Source organism: Echinops telfairi, unplaced genomic scaffold, assembly GCF_000313985.2.
Source record: "Echinops telfairi isolate 266 unplaced genomic scaffold, ASM31398v2 ScPeMD7_7469;HRSCAF=8507_1, whole genome shotgun sequence".
Lineage (NCBI taxonomy): Eukaryota > Metazoa > Chordata > Mammalia > Afrosoricida > Tenrecidae > Echinops > Echinops telfairi.
Genome location: NW_022111373.1, coordinates 75101716 through 75121428, shown reverse-complemented (window position 1 = coordinate 75121428; position 19713 = coordinate 75101716). Strand labels below are relative to the sequence as shown.

General features: G+C 46.4%; 1 protein-coding gene across 1 annotated transcript in view; it reads left to right on the top strand.

Moving 5' to 3' along the window:
- IQGAP2 (IQ motif containing GTPase activating protein 2) overlaps positions 1-19713 on the top strand; it is a 291748-nt gene that overhangs the window by 25725 nt on the left and 246310 nt on the right. The gene's annotated exons all lie outside the window — the stretch shown is intronic.

Sequence of the window (19713 nt, the reverse complement as noted above, 5' to 3'; positions counted from 1 at the left end):
GCACAGGAGGTCGGCACTTCCATGGAGTGGAGAAAGATGAGGCTTTTGAGCTTTCTACTCCCTTAACCGCCACAGTCTTGGAAACCCACCGGCCGGTTCTCCCCTGTCCTGTGAGGTCCTGTAAGTCTGAACTAGCTCAAGGGCAGTGAAGTTTTTGGTTGGTGTTTGCTTATAGGGTTGCTGTGAGTCAGAATCAACTCACTGGCAGTTAGTTTGAATTTTGACTATATGTGTGGGTAGTGGGCTGGATAATGGCTCCCAAAAAGGCTGACCATGTTCCTAGAACATGTTAATGTTACCTTTGGGGGGTGAAGGGGGGTCTTTGCAGGTGTAATTAAATTAAGGCACCAAGATGGGAGATTGCTGTGGATTATCTGGGCAGGCCCTAAATGTATCATAAGGAGACAGGCAGCTTTGAGGGAAAGAGAGGGCAGTGTGGCTACAGTGGCAGAGATGAGGGCGATGAGGCCACAAGCCAAGGAATACTGGCAACTACTGGAAGCTGAAAGAGGCAAGGAATGGATTCTGCCCTAGAAACCCCAGAGGGAGCAGACCTTGTTGATGTGCTGCAACTGATGTCAGGCTTTTGGCCTCAAAAACAGTGAAAAAATGAGTTTGTCTGGTTAAGCCGTGGAATTTATGGTGATATATTACCGCAAACATAGGGAACGAATTTAAGGTGTAACCTGTATTCCTTCGGTATTGCTGCCTTTTGGCAGTGGGCATTTACATTGGCAGGTCCTTGCTGATCTAGTTAGGGTAAAAAGTTTTATAATTTGTAACTCACCTGTACGTGGAATTGCTGAAAACAGTTTATCTGTATTTGACAGGATGTTAAAATGATTCCATTTAGGTGTAAGGTGTCTGGATTTTCATTGTACTTTGACTTTTCAGTCTTTCATATGTTTGCAAGGGTTCTTAATATTTAGGTGAGGGGAGGAAATCAAATGTCTTAGTTATCCTAATAATTTAGGGAGCATTTGAATCCCCTATAGAAGCCCATCGTAAGTCCCCCCCGCCCACACTTTTTTTTCCCCCGGAGAAATTCTGCTCTTCAGCCTTCGCACAAGCATGTAGGAAGGACCTTCAAAAAGGTCATGGGAAATTCCACGACCTTTTAATTCCATGTTGCCACCAACTTTGTGAAGCTCCTTTGCGGTGCGCACCACTGGCTTAGGCAGTGGCCCTGTGAGTGGCCAAGGTGGACATAGGGACTAAGAACGTAGCCTTGTGTTGTGGTGTGTTGGGGACCCCACCGAGGGAATGAATGGGGAGAGTGTTACAGAGTGTACAGGGGAAACCTTGGCAGAGCAGCCCTACAGCTGGTCTTGGAAGAAGAGCACGCATTTAGCAGGCTGGCTCCGTTAGAAGCTAGTTTGTAGCACAGGCGGCTGGCCCAAGGGTCTTGTCTCTGGGGAACTTCCTCCTCTACCCAGCCATAGTTGATCCCTCTTTCCAGAGGCTTTCCAGCTGGGGGAAGGAAGACACAGAAGCACAAAACGCTCCTAGCCAAGACGGGTGTATGTGTCGAGGGGGGCGGGGGCAGGGGGTTGGGGGGTGGTGGTGGCTGGGAGATCAAGAAGACTAGGCAGTGGAGGGACCTCCCAAGCCATCCGGAGGAAGTCGACCAGACAACTTCCAACTTCCTCCAAGGCAGGGTCTTCTAATATGATTTCATCCTTTTGGATTTTGAAAGCACTGGGTACCGTGCTTGAATATTCAAATGCGCATTCTAAACCACTGCTTCGGTACAGCTGTGGGTTTTCTTCCCTTGATGGAGAGCTCCACCAGGTAGCCGCCCACAAGGACAGAGTGGAGGATGGTCCACAGATGCCATGCTTGGTAAATGTGGGCCTTCCCTCCAACTCAGGTGTTTGTTCTCAACCGCTGGCCCTCAGGTGGGTGACACACGGATCCCAGGATACAAAAACAGATGGCAGATGACAGAGGATTCCGATACAGCCAGAAAAAAAGATGGGAAAATAAATGGTTGTATGCATAGTGGTTGCACATTGGGCTGAGAACTGCAAGGCCAGCTGTTCTAAGCCTCCAGCGTCTCTGTCAGAGACAGGCAGGACTTTCTACTCTTGTAGGATTCCAGTCTTGGGACCTCACAGGGGCGGCTCGATCCTGTCTGATAGCACTGTTGTTGACTCAGTGATTGATTCTCTGTATCTCTGTATAGAGAGAGAGAGCGTGAGCTAGTGAGTGAGTGGTCCAGTGATCGTGGAACTGGGTTTGATTTCCCCTCCAGAGCACCTCCTGCTAGGACACCACCCATCTGCCTGCCGAAGCTTGTGTTTCTGTGAGGATGAACAGGTTTCTGTGTTCCTTACAGAGTAAGATGAACTAGGGAGAAAGGCCTAGCAATGCACTTCCAGAGAGCAGCCCATGAAAACCCTCTGAAGCACAATGATCCCATCCTGTGGTGTATGGTAAGGTGACCAGACGTTCCGCTTTTGGCGAGACAGTCCCGATTTTTAACAATTTTTTCCGCGTCCTGTGGCATTTTTAAAAAGTCCTGATTTTTGGAAAGAATGCAAAACAAGCTAGGGTATACAGCTTTCGGCCGCCGTGTGGCTATTTCGCCAGGATGAGTTTTATCAATGATGCCCCGCTTTTGTCCCGTTTTACCAATGTTAAAATCTGGTCACCTTAGTGTATAGGCAACTAACAACAATGTGTCGTTATCCTGAGGTGATGCGGGGCCAGACTTCCAATGACTAGAGATGGTGGATCATGTGCAGGAAATTTAGTTGGGCTTGATAACGTAGTATTACGTTACCCGAGTTCCATAGCATAGTAAGTACTATGCCCAATTAACAATCCTGGATTTTCTGAGAGCTCAAAGCTCAAAGAGCTTTTCTCCTTTAAGCGGAGCAAAGACACTCCATCTAAAATCTGTCTGGAGGTTTGTACGTGGTTTCCTCCGGGCCGTGGTCTCAGACTTGCAAGGAGCTGGCCTCCTCACAGGTGCTGCCCGTGGGCCAGCCTGTCGAGAGAAGATGGGCCCCGTCGTTCGATACCGCAGCCCCTGCAGTGAGCGGCACCTGCCACTGCTCTTAGTGGTGTGGTGGTGGGAGCCGCTGTTGCGGCTAGCCATTGCCATCCAAGGGTTTTGATTGGATTCATCTCATTTTGGGAAGTAGATTACTAGGCTGTTCTTCAGAGTTTATCTTTGTCTGGAAAACCACCACCACCAAGCCTGTGGCCATCAAAGTCCAATTCATAGCAGTCCAGCAGGCCAGCGTGGAAACAGGCCACAGGGTGTGCAAGATTGTCCTTGTTTGCGGGGGCCAGACTGCCACTTCTGTCTCTCCCACAGAGCAGCTGGTGGGATCGAACTACCAACCTTTTGGTTAGCAGCAGAGCGTTTTAACCCCTGTGCCACCAGCACTCCATTGTAGTCTGAAAGTGCTATTGAAACCCATTCAGCATTATAGCAACATGCAAGCCCCTCCACCTCCATCCCTGACAGATGAGTCCTGCCTGGGAGTGGACCCAGATTTCCTGCCTGCCTCTCTGGCCTAAATGATTATTTTGTCTTCCAGATCTGACTCCTGTATTTTCTCAGGTCAAGAGGTCATTTTTAACAAGGAACACATCTTTTTCCACTTAAGATTCCCTTTCAGCCCTTTCTCCTCACTCATCCACACACAGTATCTTGATAAAATGTGGTTGAGCCCATCCGAAAGTGAAATTCAACTACTATTGTCATGAGGATTATTGTGACTCCTACTTCTCATTTCCCTTATCATCCCTTTCCCCGCACTCCACAGCCACACACCACACACTTCACCACCTACATTCTGATGAGTCACTTTCAAAAGAGACTTCCTTAATCAGGCTGCAAGGACATTTCTTAGCTCTTGACGTACCACGTGAAGAGCCGGGTTGGCAGCCGACCACGGTGTCTCAAAGATATGCTTCAGACTTGAAGTGTGTTGGGTGGGAGCAACAATTCACTCTGAGTAGTGCTTTCCATTGAAATGTAAATGTCTTTACAGGGTATTCGCCTCCATACAGAACTCACTGGAGGGAGACAGGTTCTTTGCCACAAGGGCTGAGGGGGGAAGTTTTTCTAAAAGACAGAACCCAAATGGAAAATGATTCACTAAGACAGTTCGGCTCCAATTCGAGATGTCTGCACAGCTAACAACAATATAGACTGTTCCCTGGAATTTTACCAGTCCTTTGGAGGAGGAAAGATGAGTTAGTATCTGGATTGGATCCTGAATTAAGAAGCTGCCATCAGTCTGGCATGCTGAGATTCTTGTTATTGTTCCTTAACTCACCTGTGAGGTACCTTAAGGCCTGTATAAAATAAGGATTTAAATCTGAAAGTGCTGCAAATGCCACAGGACTTGCCGTCTTCTGTTTACAGTGCTTTGAGAAACCACCAGGGCTTGTGAGCAGTGAGGTGGACATAGAGGGAATGAAAGATTCCGTAAGAACTTCATACGACCTCAGAGTATCACTCATGGCTGGTCAGATATGTGGCTGGAAACATAATAAAAGCCATATGAAAAAAGGAAAGGCTCTAACAGCCATCAAGGCACACGCTGTATTATAGCTTTTTCAATGGTTTTCAGTTGTTAGATGCCATCAAGTTGGTTTCCACCCATACAACCCTATGCACAACAGAACGAAAGGCTGCCCGGTCGTTGTTCTGTCCTCCCAATTGCACCCATGCTCGGGCCCAGTGTTACAGCCATGGCGTCAATTCATCTCCTTGAAGGACTTCCCCGCCCTCCCTGCCCATCTGTTTCAGCAAACATGATGTCCTTCCCCGGGGACTGGTCTTGCCTGACAACCTCTCCAAAGTACATAAAACGAAGCCTCTCGATCTTTGTCTCTAAAGAGCATTCTGACCATACTTCTTCCAAGACAGACTTTTGGCTCTTTTGACAGTCCTTGGTACTTTCAATATTCTTTGCCATAACTAAAACTCATGGATTCTCCTTTGACCTTCCTTATTCAGTGTCCAACGTTCATGTGCAATGAGGCAACTGACAATACCATGACTTGGGTTGGGTGCACCTTAGCCCTCCTTGCATTCCAATGCTCTAAAGAGGTCTAGTGAAGCAAATTTATCCAGTGCAACCCGTCCTTTGATCTCTTCATTGCTGTTTCAATGAATAGTGATTGTAGATCCGGGCAAGCCAAATCCATGACAACTTCAATATTGTCTCTGCTTAGTATAATGTTACCTGTTGGTTCAATTGTGAGGATTTTGATCTTTACAGTAACTTGTAATCCATATGGAAGGCTGCAATCCTTGATCTTCATCAGCAGGTACTTCAAGCCCTGATCACGTTCAAAAAACAAGGTCGTGTCATTTGCATATCTCAGGTTAATTAGCCTTCCTCCAATCCTGATGCCACATTCTTCTTCATATAATCCAGCTTCTCTGATGATTTGCCCAGCATAGAGAATAACAATGTGTGCCTAGCATACTTTGAAAAACTATGGCAAGAGACTACAACCCAGACACACACCTTTCTTGATTTTAAACCATGATGTGTTCCCTTGTTCTGTTTGCGTACCTGCCTCTTGATCCATGTACAAGTTCTGCATGAGCACTATGAATTGTTCTGGAAATCCCATTCTTCTCAAGGTTATCCATAGTTTGTTATTATCCACACAGTTGATAGTCAATAAAACGCAAGGAAACATCTTAATGATATTCTCTACTTTAAGCCAAGATCCATCTGGCATTAGCAGTGATATTCCTTGTTCCACGTCCCCTTTGGAGCCCAGCCTGACCTTCTGCAGCTGCCTGTTAAGGCAGTGCTGCAACTGTTGTTGGATGATCTTCAGCAAAATTTTACTTGCCTGTGATATCAGTCATACTAGCTTGTAGTTTGAGCATTCTGTTGGGTCACCTTTCTTTGGAATGGTTGTAGACATGGATCTCTTCCAGTTGGCTAAGTAGTTGTCTACCAGATTTCCTGGAAGACATGAGTACTTTCAGTGCTTCATCAACGTGTTGAAATATTGTATTTGGTATTCCATCCATTCCTGGAGCCTTGTTTTGACTAATACTTTCAGTGCCACTTGAACTTCGTCCTACAGCACCACTGGTTCTTGCTTCTATGCTCATTTTCTACTGAGCATTGTTTCTTTGTTCGGACTTCCAAACATGATGATTACACTTTCAATTGACCCCCAACCTCCCCTGCCATAACCTTAAGAAGCTGTTCTCTCTATATAGATTTACCCATCTTGGATTTCATACACAGAAGAGCAGATTCTGTAGGACAGTCCCGATCCAAAAGGGACATGTGGCCCAGAATTGTGATTGGGCTTCCAAACTACTGGCTTGAGATAATCACTAAACCTCACACCAAAATATATATCCTAAAGCCTTCCTTTTTTCTCCCCCCCACCAGCAATTTTATTAGCATGTAATTCATGTATCATACAATTTAATAATTCAATCACATCAAGAAGCATTGTGCAATCATCAGAATCAGTTTTAGAACATTTTCTTTATTCTTTTTTTTTTCATTTGCTTTATTCTTGTTATCATTATTAGCTCCCCATTTCTCCCCAGCTTCCCTTGCCATACCTCTTAGGAACCGTTAATCCAATTACTGTCTCTATAGATTTACTTATCCTAGATTTCATATACAGAAAACCATTAAAAAACAAGCAAAAACTAACAAGAATAATAAAATAAAACAGATAAAAACCTCAGTCAAAAAAAACAAACAACAGAAACAGTTAATACTAGAACAAATTTAAATGGATCCTAAAGGAGATTAAATGATAGGGTGCTAAATTTTACCCTCACTGCATCTGCAGCAATCCACATTCCGCATGTTTGCCAGGCTAGGCACGCCCCTGGTCCATGGTCAGAGGAGATTCACCGGGGGCTTAATTCGAGTGTACTTCCCCTTCAGCTTTATTCCTGAAGCCTTCTTTAAACCAAACGCTAGTTTAGCTTAATTAGGAAAGAACGCCTGTCTTGAGCATAGTGCTCCTTTAAAGAACTCTTTATATGGAAAGAAACCGACAGTGGCAACTCAGACGGTCCGGGAGGGATCTGGGGGCTGTGCGTTCTGTTAATGGTGAAAGAACGATGAGGGAAAGGAGAGTGAGAACGTTTGCGCAGCTCGAGAAACATGACCCAGGTCACTGGCTGCCCATGTAGACATGAACCAGGGCGTGTTCTGCTCTGGATCTTCTTCACAAGGACTAAAATTATTTTCAAAAAGGCATATCCCAGCGGCAAACCGCACGAAGTGCTGATAATCTATGCACGGGCACGAGTGACCCTTCACCACAGTGTACTAAGTGAGAAAAGCCAGATGCCAAAGGACAGGAGCTGTGTGATGTCACGTATGAAATATCCAGAACCGGCAAATTCATGAAGGCACAGTAAATTGAAACAGACACCCATTTAGAAGCTACCAAGGAGGGTGTGTGTGTGGAAAATGGGGAGTTGTTCCGTAACGGGCCGCTCTGAGCCAGAACTGACTTGACGGCCGCGGTCTGCTCTGGAAGGGCGGTATCACGAGTGTGGACGGTTCCGTGTGCTGAGAATCGCCCCGTTTCCTACACTCATGTGAAGATGGCATTCTCTCCCGTGTGCTGTCCTTGCTGTGTTTTCTGTCACCTTCATGGAGACACAACAAAGCCATTTACAGTGCTGTTGCCGCGCCGCCACAGTCACCACAGCTTTGTGTGTGTGTGTGTGTGTGTGTGGACATGTGTGTACTCACACACCGAATCGCCTGCGTAAGATCATTGCCTTTCACACCTTGGAAAGTCTCATTGGGTGGGACCTAATGAAGAAGGCTAGAGGATGCATTTCTCCCCTCCCACTTCCTGTATGAAAAACAAGTGGAAACTGGGATTTAGTAGGTGTTTCTGTGAGTTTTTCTAAAGAGGCAGTGGGGTAGAAATATTCTCATCTTGTAGGGCTTTTCAAAGATGCAATGCCCTTTTCTAACGTTTCGCACCCTGGCATGTGCTTTGGCTTTTCACAGGCATGAACAGGTACATGGCTCCTGTAGGCAGTTCCATCCTCTTTTCCTGCCCTTCAAACAGAGTGAACTCCTTATGGCCCTGTGCCTGGTTTGTTTGCCGCTGAAGATGCTGTCCCCGATGTGTGGAGTATCCCTCTTCTTCCTTCTTCCATAATTCATTCATGCCTGGCCTTTGGGGTGTTTGAGTTGGACCTTCTCCACTGGCAGGCCCTCCCTGGTGTTCCCGCCTCACCTCCCTGGCCTCCACACACACAGTGCTTTCTCCTAGGGCTCCTTCCTACTCCCGGTAAAGAGTTACAGTCTCAGAAACGCCCCAGGACACTTATACCCTCTGTTGGAGGGTTGCTGTGAGTCAGACTTGACTCTAGGTTTGTCAGTTTGAGATGTGAGTTTGCAGGGGTCCTGGTGGGGTAGTGGGTTATGAGTTGGGCTGCTAACCACAAGGTCACCAGTTGGAACCCATCAACCCTGCCTGGGGAGAAAGGCGAGACTCTCTGCTCCTGTAAAGATTTACAGTCTTGAAAACTCAAGGGGGCAGTGCTATTCTGCCACGAGGGTCGCTGAGGTGGAATCAACTCTGTAGCACTGGATTTAGAACCCTTACAGGGATCTTAGTGGTCCTGTGGGTTAGGCACTGGGCACAGTGATTGCAAGGTCAGCAATTCAAACTTACCTGTCTTTGGATGTCCAGGTGCCGAAGTGGTTATGCATTGGGCTGCGTTCTGCAAGGTCAGCAGTTCAAATCGGACTTTCTACTCCAGTAAACAATTACAGTCTCTGAAACCCACGGGGTCGCTGTGAGTTCAGCATCCACTCGAGGGGAATGAGAGCTGATCCTCAGGAGAAAAATGGGGCTGTCGACTCATAAAAATTTACAGGTGCCGAAATCCTAGGGAGTTCTCTGCCCTACAGGGTCACTATAATTCTGATTGGCAGTGACTTTGGGTTTAAGATTCCTGTTTAGGACATCTAGTGTACCTGTCTTGTCACTTGCTACATTGTATAGTCAGTGTTGGCTCCTCATCTACCCCCCTTCACACCCGGGGCCCCTCCAACACCTGGGCAGCCAAGTCCACAGCCAGATGTAGCACTGTTCCTCACTTTGGTAAGAACATTGTCAATAAATATTGGCCAAATGTGTTAAACTGGTGAGGCTTTGGAAAAGGATTGATAGCAGCGATTCTCAACCTGTCAGTTGTGACCCCTTTGAGGATCAAACGACCCTTTCACAGGGACCGCCCGATTCATAACAGTAGCAAAGTTATGAAGCAGCAACGAAAATAATTTTATGGTTGGGGGGTCACCACAACCTGAGGAACTGTTTGAAAGGGTCACGGCGTGAGGAAGGTGGAGAACCACTGCTCTAGAGGGTCTTGAGCAGTGTTGGTTCCAACAGCCATGACTCAGGTAGAGGAAATACTGGCAGGTGTCTTGGTTTTCCAGGAACCCTGCTGGCACGGAGGTTAAGCTCCTCTAAAGATCCGCGGTTCAAACCAACCAGCCTTTCCTCAGGAGAAGGGTGAGGCTATCTGCTTCCGAAAAGATCTACAGCCATGGACTTTCTACTCTGTTCGAGGAATTGCTGAAAGTCAGACTTGACTTGACAGCAATGGGTTTAGGTTGGTTTCCGTTCGTGTCTGGGCTTGGCCTCCTGGAGCTGGTATGACAGAGACACCACAAAACAGAATTGACCACCATCACGTCAACTCCAACTCAGAGTGGAACTGCCTCAGTGGGTTTCCAAGGCTGGATATCTTTACGGGGGCGGAAAACCTTATCTTTCTCCTGAGAAATACCACAAGTGAGCACATGCATTTTATTTATACAAAACAAATTTATATCTAATTTATTGTTGTTAGGTGCCATTGAGTGGATGCTAACCGATGGCAACCATGTGCACGACAGAAGGAAACACTGCCGGGTCCTGCACCTTCCTCACAACTGTTCCTCTGCCTGAGCCCATTGCTGCAGCCGCTGGGTCCGTCCATCTCCTTGAGGGCCTGCCTCTCTTCCGCTGTCCCTCCACTTTACCAAGCATGGTGGTCTCCTTCTCCAGGGGCTGGTCTCTCCTGACAACATGCCCAAAGTATGTAAGACGAAGGCTTGCCGTCCTTGCCTTTAAGGAGCATTCTGGTCATACTCCTTCCAAGACAGACCAGTGTGTCCTTTTAGCAGTCCATAGACCTTACAATGTTCGTCGGCAGGACCACAATTCAAATGCCATTTCTAGTGTAGAAAGCTAGACTTCTGAATCCAGGGCTCTAGGGGAAGGGGATGGAGCTCTCTCTCTTTCAGGGCTCCGAGCAGAGACTGTCATCTCGGCTTCTGTAGCCCTGCCATTCGCTGCTTCGTGGAGGCGCTCACCCCTAGTACTCCCACGGGTGGCATTTCTCTTCCGCAGCATGTGCTCCTTGTCTCTGCCACACCTTCTAACTCAGTGGGATTTGGTTCAGGACATACCCTGCTCGACGGTGGTCTCATTCACACAGCACAGAAAACCCTACTTCCAAACAAGGTGGTGTCCACAGACTTAGGGGTTCGGATTCCAAATCCCTATTTGGGGGTGGTGGTGGAGAGCGTGCGCATTTCAATCAATAACAGAAGGCGTGCTTGTCCGAGGAAGACTCTAACGCTCGGGGTCAGCGGGGCCCTAAGGTGAGTCAGGTGTGTGAGCCTGTGGACTGTGTTTAGCCCCGACTCTCACCTAAGTGTGAGGTGTGGCGAGTGGCTCCACTGCCTGCTGCCAAGTGCAGGGCGGAAAGGGCAAGGATTTTGGTGGCCGTGGTCAGGGGTGATTCAGTGAAGGGCGCTCTGGAGTCTTGCCTGGTGATGAGTAGGATTTCTATAAGCTGTGGTGACAGAGCACAAGGAGAAAGATTAGCCCTGAGAGGGGCTCAGGTACGTGGGCAAAAGGTCGGAACAGAGAGTTCCTCTTCTGGATTAAGTGCGCAAGGAGGAGGACCGCTGACTGGATAAGCCATTTATGGAGCGCCTGAGCTGCTACCCAGGGACAGAGCACCCTGCTTGAAGGATTTGGAGCTAGAAAGTGAGGGGGGCAAATGCAGTCTTATAGGGGAAGGAGGCTGGAGGGAAACATCACCCCCTAGCATACCCATGAGCCCACCTGTCACTCGGGCCAACACAATTGCCATCTATTTCCTGGTCCAAGAGGCGCCAAAGGGAGGGGAAGTCAAAGTTGGTTCCCTCCGCTCCGAGTTAATTTCCTATGAGCATTGTTCTCGCGGCGTGTGTGCGTCTTACTTACGCTGGACATTATATGCAAAAGGTACAATAATCTCTTTCCTGGGATTTTGAAAAACCATACGATTTCCCCAAAGTAGAGACTGTGCTATCTTTATCTCGAGTTTCTTCGGCATGTGGTGCTGGCCTACCAGAGATCTAGCGCGTGGAAGAATTTATTAATTTTTAAAAAGTGAACATCCTCTACACTGGTGCAGATAGGAACTGGAAACACAGGGAATCCAGGGCGGATGATCCCTTCAGGACCAGTGGTGTGAGTGGCGATACTGGGAGTGTAGAGGGAGGGTGGTTGGAAAGAGGGAACCGATTACAAGGAACTATAGGTGACCTCCTCCCTGGGGGATGGACAACAGAAAAGTGGGTGAAGGGAGATGTCAGACAGGGCAAGATATGACAAAATAATAATTTATAAATTATCAAGGGTTCATGAGGGGGGGGGAGCGGTGAGGGAGGGGAAAAATGAGCTGATGCCAGGGGCTTAAGTGGAGAGGAGATGTTTTGAGAATGATGAGGGCAATGAATATACAAATGTGCTTTACACAATTGATGTATGTATGGAGTGTGATAAGAGTTGTATGAGCCCCTAATAAAATGATTTTTAAAAAGTGAACATCCTCATAGGGCAAACTTTAGTCAAGCATTGGGAAGGATCCTGTTTTAAGACTTTGGGGCGTAAGCTTAATATTTACTAGGTTGCTTTAAAAAAACTTTATTAAAAACATCTGAACATCGATCGTAAAAGGAAGAAAGAGTGGAGGAAGATTGAAACGTGTAGGACAGAGTGATGCCCCTACTACTTTGAAAGAACCTCATTCAGAGGGATAGGAAGGGACATTGAGCAGCTTGAAAAGTATCTTTGCCCAATTTAGTTGATGATTTATATGAACCCAAACAGCCAAACCCAGTATGTGGAACATGTTCAAACTCATTAAGCAAGAGAAATGCAAATTACAAACACATCCCACGTGGCTTATCAAATTGGCAAAGATTACAACATGATCGCTACTGTTGAAAAACTCACTGCCATCGAGTCAATTCCAACTCATGATGACCCATTAGGGCCAGTTACAACTGCCCCTGTGGGTTTCCGAGACGGTTAAGCCTTTATGAGAATAGAAAGTTTTCCGGAACTGCCAACCTTGCGTTTAGAAGCCCTTCCCCCTCCCCCCCCTTCCCCCCCACCTCCTGTAACCACTGTGCCACCCTGTGAGGGTGAAGGGAACCGCACTGGGCGATTCATGTAGGAGCATAAATTACAGCCTTTGGGGAGGGTGCTTTTCAATAAGTGTTTCCTTTGAGTCAGCAAATTCCTCCACAGGGTTGTTTATTGCCACTTGCTATTTACAAAACAGAAACTAAGCAGCCAGTTGAAAGTCTTTTCATAAAAATCACACACAACTTCAAGGCAACTTTATAATTTCTATACTTTTCTTCATGTGCCCTTTTTTACACAAGCAATATAGATCTCCATGTGTTTGCCCACTACTTCCGCCTCCACCTGCCAGAGGCATTTCGACAAGCATCTCTATGCCAAGGTTTTGTAAAACATAAAAAATTGGTATAGCTTGTTTTTGAAATGCCTCCTGCAGGGAGGGAACAGTTGGCAAACAAACAAACTGTATGGTTATTTATGTAAAAATACGTCAGGAAAATTCATAGAAATTATACCTTTGCATGATGTTCCTTGTGGTGGTTAATAGAATTAGCTTTATAACTCTTTTTGGTACATCTCAGAATTTCCTAAAGTTTTATGCTACTGTTATGTCTATAATCAGGAAAAGTTATTTAACTGTACAAAGTTTACTGTATTGAAATGGGAGCAAATCTTAGTTACGTAATATAATATTCATCACTATGTCTGTGTGTATATGTATATGTCTCCATGTGTACGTGTGTGTACAGAGCTCTGATGGCATAGTGGTTACACATTGGGCCACTAAGCACAAGGTCAGCGGATTGAAACCATGCTGCTCCAAGGGAGAAAGATGAGGCTTTCTACTCCTGTAAAGAGTCATAGTCTCAGAAATCCAGCGGCAGTTCTACTCTGTCCTACAGGGTTGCTATGAGTCCGAATCGGCTTGATGGCATTAAGTTATAATGTCTGCAGACCTTGGTGGTGCCACCAGGTAAGCATTATACTGCTTACTGCAAGGCCAGGGGTTCAAACCCTCCAGCTTCTCTAAGGGATAAATATGAGGCTATCTATTATTATAAAGATTTTCAGCCCCGGAAACCTTTTACATGGTCACTATGAATTGAAGGAGCCATGGTGAAATAGTGGTTACATGCTGGCTTTTTTTTTTTTTAAACACATCTAAGAATCTCTTAGGAATGGCTGGCATCTGTCTCTCCTGACTCCTCCCTATGGAATTAAAGCCTTTTAAAAATTCCTAATCCCTGCCAGGGACAGAATACCCAGTAGAAGGTAAACATGCACTAACGTGTGCTTACTTGTGGTAGGCTTCTGCAGAAGAGTCCTGTGGGCTTGGGAACAGACAGAGCCCAGCTATACCTAGAAGCAGAGTCTTACCTGCGATAAAAAAATACGAAATTGTTCACTCCATATAGTGAGTAAGGACAAGTAAGCCCGTGCTTGCTTCCTGGGTCATTTGACATGGATGCAATCTGATACAATGTCATGTACGGTGATCAAGGCACCCTTGGGCGGGGTAAATTGTTAACATTCTTTGCTGCTGTGAGGTTGAAGGTTCAAGCCCACCTAGAGGAGCCTTGGAAGAACAGCGTGGTGGTGTTCTGAAAAATCAGTGATGGAAAGCCCTATGGAAGCACAGCTGCCGTGGCACACACAGGATCACCAGTGAGCCATGAACAACTCAGTGGGCACTACGTTAAGGGGGGACATTTCATTGCCTTTGCCAGTCTAGAGCAGTGGTTCTCAACCTTCCTCATGCCATGACCCTTTCATACAGTTCCTCGTGTTGTGCTGACCCAAACCATACAATTATTTTCATTGCTACTTCTTAACTGTAATTTTGCTACTGTTATGAATCAGAATGTAAATTGCAGTGTTTTCTGAAGGTCTTAGGCAACCTCTGTGAAAGGGTTGTTTGAAAAAATATATATATATAGCTTTCCTCTAGTTCTTAAATGCTTCCTCCCTCCCACTATCATGGTCCCAATTCTGCCTTATAAATATTACTAGACCAGAGGATGTACATTGGTACAGATAACAACTGGAAACACAGGGAATCCAGGACAGATGACTCCTTCAGGATCAGTGGTGAGAGTGTCGATGCCTGGAGCGTGGAGGGAATTTGGGGTGAAAAGGGGGAACCGATTACAAGAATCTACCTATAGCCTCCTCCTGGGGGATGGACAGCAGAGAAGAGGGCAGGGGAGACGTTGCACACTGTAACATATGACAAAATAATAATAATTTATGAATTATGAAGGGTTCATGAGGGAGTGGGGAGTGGGGAGGGAGGGGGGAAATGAGCAGCTGATATTAAGGGCTAAAGTAGAAGGCAGATGTTTTGAGAATGATGATGGCAACAAATATACATATGTGCTTGACACAATGGATGTATGTATGAATTGTGATAAGAATTGTACGAGCCCCCAATAAAATGATTTTAAAAATAAATAAAATGTAATCTCAAAATAAAAAAGAAAGGGTAATTTGACCCCCAAAGGGGTCTCGACCCACAGGTTGAGAACTGCTGGTCTAGAGAGAGATGAGAATGATCCTGTAAAGGTTTACAGCCTTGGACACCCAATGGGGCAGTTCTCTGGTCTGTAGAGTCACTAGGAATCTGAATCGGCTCGATGGCAGTGAGTGAGTGACTAGCCATAGTCTGTGGACTAGAAGCGAGCCACGGATCCTGCCCTGTTCAAGGGGTGGGGAGATGACAAGGGGGAAGGCACTGGGAAGGGAGCTGTCATCACAGATGTATGCACTTGTGTTTCAAAGCCAGTAGCAGCAAATGGACTATTTTTTAAGGTGATCTGGCTGAATAAAGTATTGGCTTCTGTTGTTTTAAACATGAATTGGAAACCCAGATGATGCCACATTAGGGGAAAGCGTGCTACCTTCTGCCTTCTGAGGTTTGGCTCTTGCACGGAGGGCAGGGCTTCCCTGGAACTGCTGGTTACCTGAGCTCTCCTACCCAGGGAGCTTTGCAGGGCTCATTATGACTGCTCCCTATATTGTAAGCAATGCTTAATGGAAGTATCACATCCAAGGTGATTCCTCACCCCACTGCCCCCCTCCCTAGCTTTCCTTTTTCAGTATTTAGGCAGCCTTTATAATGAGCACTCAATTCAGTGACAATAAACATTGCTTTATTTCCATTGTTTCATTGTTAGGTTTAAGAATTCATTTGTTTTCTAGCTTGAAAAAATGTCTTCTCTCTCTCTTTTGGATTTTAAGTTGGCAGTTCAAATGAGAACTTCATGTTCCCTGCTGGGTTCTTCTTTCTTACCGGAGCCCGGAGGTAGAGTGAAACCACTCCTCTCTGGAAGCGGGAACAGCGATGAATAATGCAGCTCAGAATGTGGAGGGTATTGCTCTCGGATGAGCACAGTGGCGTGCAAAGCAATTGACGTGTTCAGAGGTCAGTTTTTAAATAGGAAGGGAAGAAGGGCGAATGGCCACACCCAGGGCTAAGAGGCCCTGCTCAGTGCCAGAACTTTCTCTGTGAACAGGTGTGCTGGCCAGTACCGTGTGCCCCTGGTGACTGTAAGTTGGGAGTTAGACTCTGGAACATTCCTGACTTTGGCTTACTCAGGGTGTCCTAAGTGTCTGGGTGATGGACCAAACAAGGCACAGCAGCGCTCCATCATGGGCCACCTGACAGGTGGGAAGTCTTGCTTGTGGAAACCCCGCGCCTCCCACCTGTCTTGCCAGAGCGCCTGTGCAGCCCGCTCCTGTGACCCTGTGCACTGTGCATGCTGTGCTTCTCAGAACGGAGAGGGGCTTCGGAATGGCCCTGGGCCACTAGTGTGTCTCAGTCGCGGGGCTGAGCGAGCTCACCTCCACACACTTCCATCCTTCTCGCCGCCACACACTGGCTGAGTGCTTTCCGTCGCAGGGTTTACCGCATGTCTTCTTCAGTGTGTCCAAATGAAGGGGAGGGTGCAGAGGGTCTCGCATCCATGGCAGATGAGGACACCGAGGCTCAGAAGACTTGGCTCTCCCAGGGCCACGTCACACCTTTGCAGTGAAGGCAATAATAAGAGCAGGGGCCCTCTTGTTCCAGACCTCAGACACCTTTCACCAGCAAGCTATAAGGAAGAGCAGAGTCTGTTTGAATCCTTGGGTTCTTCCTAACTCCAGAGCCTCAGTTTGCTCAGTTGAGAAATGGGAAGATGACCAGGACCTTCTCAGGGCTGTTAGGGGCTCATTGACACGGAGTCTCTAAGCCTGGTCTACCCAAACCAAACCCATTTGCCATTGGGTGGATTTCAACTCATAAAGACTCTATCGGACAGACTATAACTATCCCGTAGGGTCTCTAAGCTGCACAGCTTTATGGGAGCAGACAGCCTCATCTTTCCTCCCTGAGAAGCAGCAAGTGGGTTTGAACTGACAACCATTTAGCAGCCGGTTACTTAATCCCCTGTGCCACCTCATTAAGCCTGGTACCAAATCCACTGCCATCAGGTTTATTCCGTTTCCGAGACTAAACAACCTTATGGGAGCAGACAGCCTCATCTTGTTCCTGCAGAGTGGCTGCAACTTTTGAACCACCGACCTTGCAGTTAGCAGCTTAACATTGATCCCAAAGTGCTACCAGAGCTCCTTTAAACTTAGCAGCCCAAACCAACCACTCAGGCAGTGGAAGCTACTCATATCATTGGTGTTGGGTTTGACACACTCTTAGTCTCACAGCTTAGTCGGGCTCCTTTGGTGTTTCTCCATGAAGCCCATTGGCTCTGGGTGCTGGAAGGTTAACCCTAGAACTGAGTTAGTAGAAGAAAGAAAGAGTACAGGTGTAGCCCAGAGGGGGGTGGGGCCTGGTCTCTGGGGTCCTAGCTCTTATCTCCAAATAGGGTTGCTGTGTTGTGAAGTAAGAGGCTCTGAAGGCAAGAGGTTGAGTCCGAGCGTAGTAGAAAGAGGAGGATGGCATTTGGATGAATTCTTAGATAAAACCCCTGAATTTTAATATCCAGATGTATTAGAAATTTGATTAGGAAAAAACTCAGCAGGCAGATAGGATGAACTTCAGTTGCTGTGACAGCAAAGAGAATTTGAATTCTGGCCACCAGGCAGGAGATTCTAATGTTCAGTCTTTTATTGTGAATTGGGTGAACATTGTCAGATCAGTGTTCCACTGTGGAATTGATTTTCATTCTAATTTGCCATCAGCACGGATAATTCTCTTAATCCAAGAAGCCATCTATCTCCTTACGGACAATCAAATCTTTCACCTGTACCGAGGACCACGCTTATCACGTCCTGATGATGTCTGTTGTGATTTGGTGAGTCTGGAAGGGGTCTTCTGGAACTTCCACAGTTGGGACCTCAAGCTGTTGGGTGAGCCAGAGAGAAGCTGTACCCCCTGACCTCTTAGTGGAATTACTCTGAAACCATAGTAAAAATATAACCACCCCCACCACCCCTGTTTCAGTCTCCCTTTTTACCTCCACTCAAAAACAATAGCTCCTTTAAGAAGAATGGTTCCTCTCCTTTCTGCTTGAGCCTTCACAGATGCATTGAACTCTTCAAAATACCCATCCCATAGATGGTTTCTGTGGCTGGTCGGGGAGGAGGGAAGCTTAAAGCGTGGCATCACACACACACCCACAGGCCCGCCAGCATCTGAGGGATAACAGTGTCCAAGTGTGCCAACAACTTAGTCTGCTTAGTAGTCGGGCTCCTCCTGGACAAGCAATGTAAACTTTATGAGTTACCTGTAAAATGAGGATTAGGAAACCTACCTTTAGAATGGTTGCTGAAAGGCTAAGCTCACAACATCTCAAATGTTAGTTTCCTTAAAACACACACACACACACACACACAGTGCTTGTTTCACTTTCTTCTGTTACATACCACCACTTCCTGCATCTTGATGTCCTTCTATATTAAAAGTGACGAGAGATGCTGATTTAAATGAGCCCTGGTCTTCCACTTAATCGTAGCCCTCCTCTACGACACATCGAGACTCGATATTTGCCTTCGTGAAGAAATCACTGAGGATATGGCTGCTCTGGCAGAGTGGTGAGGAAATCAGATGGTGTCTGGTGTCAGACCTTTAAGGCCTCGGACCTTAAAGACTTGTCTTAAAACAAGCAGTCATCTAAGTGAGGCATTAGCTAAGTCCACAAAGAAGAAGCACACCAGCCTGTGTGACCCAAGGGCTTCAAATAATAAAATCCAGATTCAGACGAGGGAATGGTATTAGAGCTTAAATTCTGACCACCGATTGACAGAGGCCTACGGATGACAGTGAGAACCCAGAATCCATTTGCAGGGTCCCCATAGGGATTAAGTCTCTGGTGAATCCTCTTTGACCTTAGACAAGGGAGATGAATAGCCTTGTTAACTGACAGAGTGCATTGTAAAATAGACTGTTGCAGATGTAGTTTGATTAAAATGTAACACCATATAATTTGATCTCTGTTTTGGCCCATTTTAAATTTGTTCCAGTTTTTAATATTTTCAGCTGTCTCTTGGATTGAGGTTTTTTTCGGTTTTGTCATGGGTAGTTTCTTTTGTTTTTGCTTTGTATGTATTTCTTTATATGAAATCCAGGATAGGTTAAATCTATGGAGATAATTACTGGATTAATAGTTTCTTAAGGGCATGGCAAGGGGGGTTTGGGGGGACATGGGGAGTAGTAATCAACAATGAGTACAAGAAAGATGAAAATGTTTTAAAATCGGCTGTGATGATGATTGTACAACTCTGTTTAATATAACCGAGCTATTAAATCATATGATACATGAATTACCTGTCAATAAAACTTAAAGGAAGTGTGCCCGCAGATTATCTGCTCCTGTAGTAGTTTCAGTCTCAGACCCTCATCTAGGAATGAACTTGTAGGCGGGAAAAGATGCTGATTGAGAGCAGCTGCATTTGCATATTGGGGAAGGTAGTGGCCTACCGCGTGGGATACTGTCTGATAGCTGAACTGTGTTGCTAAGTGCTGGGCAGTATAGGCATCATCTCATCTCTCTGTATTTAACTTTCAAACCGTGTGTGTGCATGAACAGTACCAATGGTCTTCAGGAAGTTCATGGACAAATGGGGTGACAAGATAGTGATGTTTTCCATATGCTTTTCATAGCCCCTAAATGCAGCATGAAGGAGCCCTAATGGCATAGTGGTTACATGCTGGGATTCGATCCTAAAGGTCAGCGGTTTGAAACCCTGGCCAATCGACTGGAGAAAGATGAGGCTTTTTACGTCCATAAAGGGTTACAGCCTTGGAAACCCTCTGGGGCAGCTGTACCCTGCCCTTTAAGGTTGTCATGAATCAGAATCAACTTGATGGCA